The following is a 2,615-nucleotide window of genomic DNA, read 5'->3' as shown; positions in this document are numbered from 1 at the left end:
AATAGGGATGCCACTTGTCACAATCCTATGGTGCATCTTGTAGAGCAAGACTTCTTTGCCAGTTAGGGATTAAATCAGATAAAAGTTCGGAGGAATACAACTTAATTCGGGAAAATTCCAATACCAAAATTATTCTAAAAATAATCCCGTCAATAACCACTAAAATTGGGAATTTTTCGGTATCTCGCGAAATATAGGTACGAAGGTCCGTAACAAATTTACTCTTACAGTCCGTTTAAATTTCCACTTGAACTAAATAGAAAGTTCAGGCTTAATCGTATCATACTTAATAATCCATTTTCTAGGAAAATTCGAACTGTATACACATCCTTAAAAATTTTACGGTTCGTGACCGGTACGTAGATCGCAGCTTTATTAATAATTAGCCTCACTTATAAAAAAAAATCCTTCTGAAGTACCGAGAGATCATCTCATAAATATTATAGCCTAAAAATATTTTTCGAACCCTAACTTTGTCGGAAAAACCGAGGGGTTACAATAGGATTATAACAATGTACTAATCCTAATGCATAACAATGTTTTGATGTTATAGGATTTCGAGTTTTAATATTATTGTACTTTTAATATTATTTTATTGTTTTAATTTTTTTAATGTACAATATTTTGGGCGGGAAATAGGATTTCGTTTTGGAGGATTTTGTTTATATATATATATATATAGATTATTATTATTATAGATATAGATATAGATTATAGATTATAGATTGTAGTATAGGAATTGTAGAGGAATTGAGTAGACGAATTGTATTAGAATTGTAGTATAGGAATTGTATAATAAATAGTAGACATCATTTTGTAGTATTGGATTTCGTGTTTTAATAGCAGATTTATTTTATACGAATTATATTGGAATTGTAGTATATGAATTGTATTGTTTTAATATTATTCTATTGTTTATACGAATTGTATTGGAATTGTATTGTTTTAATATTATTCGATTGTTTTAATATGATTCTATTATTTTAATTGTTTTAATGTACAATATTTTGGGCGGGAAGGAAGATTTCGTTTTGGAGGATTTTATTTATATATATATAAAGATAAAGATTATTGTTATTATTATTATAAAATAATAAACACACCACGAATTTAAAAGTAAATCCCATTGATTTCAAAGTATAAAATAGTCAATATACCCATTGTTTCCAACCAGCTGATACAAAAAGCTACATTCATTAGCTTTTCAATTTTCAGCTTATTGGCCCAATAAGCCAATGCCAATAAGCCATTTACCAAACACTTCAAAATAGCTTATTAGTTGATCAAAAAACTAAATTTGGTCAAATAAGCTAAAATTTGGCTTATAAGCCAATAACCAAACACCCGCTTAATTAGGTTCAATTTTTAACTAAATTGAATCGTTTAGTGTACACAAAATATAAATGTTTGGTTTTGAACAATAAACCAAAATTGAACTGGTCTGGTCTGGTTTGGTTTGGGTTATTTGAACCGAAATGTTCATCCACAACATGCATCATGATTCACTATATATATAAGTACTAGTTATCACACGCGCGTTGCGCGATTAAACCAATGCCCAATGCGTATTTTTAAATTAGTGTTCCTTAATTGGTTAAAGTAGTCATATAATAATGAGAGAGAGAAAAAAATGCTAAATTAATAAAAGTCAAAGAAACAGCCTCGATGCTTATATATTTTAATAAAACATAACGAAATTGTAAATAGCTAAATTACAACTAAAGTAAGTAGAAACAAATAAACCACTTACATGGGATCAAATGACGCGTCATCATTGTCACTTGTTTGGACACCGGTCCGACCATTTAAAATCCATGTGTAATTGTATTTGTGATCAAGTACTTTATAGTTCGTCCGTACAGGTTTGACAATGACATTTGAGATGATGTACTATTTGTTGGTTTGTAAAGTGATATTATACATTCCAATGTCATTATCAAACACTATTGATTGAATTCAAGTTCTTTGCATTTAGATATAACATTTACAATGATGTTGGTGGTGAATGAGAGCATCTTCATAGTAATAATAATACTAATAATGATAAAAATAAAATAATAATAATAATAATAATAATAATAATAATAAAAGGGATAAATTTTTTACTATTTACTTACATTTTCATCCTCCAAGACGATGAGCATATACTTTTTCTCAAGCGTTCCAATAACGTTTTTTGGTTCGTTTTTCTTAATGAAGTGAACTGTACAACTTCAGCCCACAGTTTGTGTGTCAATATCAATTAACTTTACTGCATTTGCCATGACTAATATTCTTGTGCCATGGGAAATCTGTTCATAAAGGATGTTATAAAATAATATAATGTGAACCACAACATAAATTAAAAAACCATAGATTAGGGAGTTAGGAGTAACTAAAATGTGTAGATTATAAAGGAATATAATGAGAACCACAACATTACATACAATAATACAAGTATAGATAAACAGATTATACAATAGATATATTTACCTAACAATATTGAAGTTGTACTAATTAATGAGTATACCATCATTGATTTTTTTTTAAACTGTAATCATTATGAGTACAAATACAAATAATAGAATTAGCATGGTAATATTTTGACAATCATACCTATAGAATGTCAAGTTGAT

The sequence above is a fragment of the Ipomoea triloba genome, chromosome 16 (assembly GCF_003576645.1).
Source record: "Ipomoea triloba cultivar NCNSP0323 chromosome 16, ASM357664v1".
NCBI classification, from domain to species: domain Eukaryota; kingdom Viridiplantae; phylum Streptophyta; class Magnoliopsida; order Solanales; family Convolvulaceae; genus Ipomoea; species Ipomoea triloba.
The sequence above is the reverse complement of the archived record's forward strand: the minus strand, read 5'-3'. Positions refer to the sequence as shown.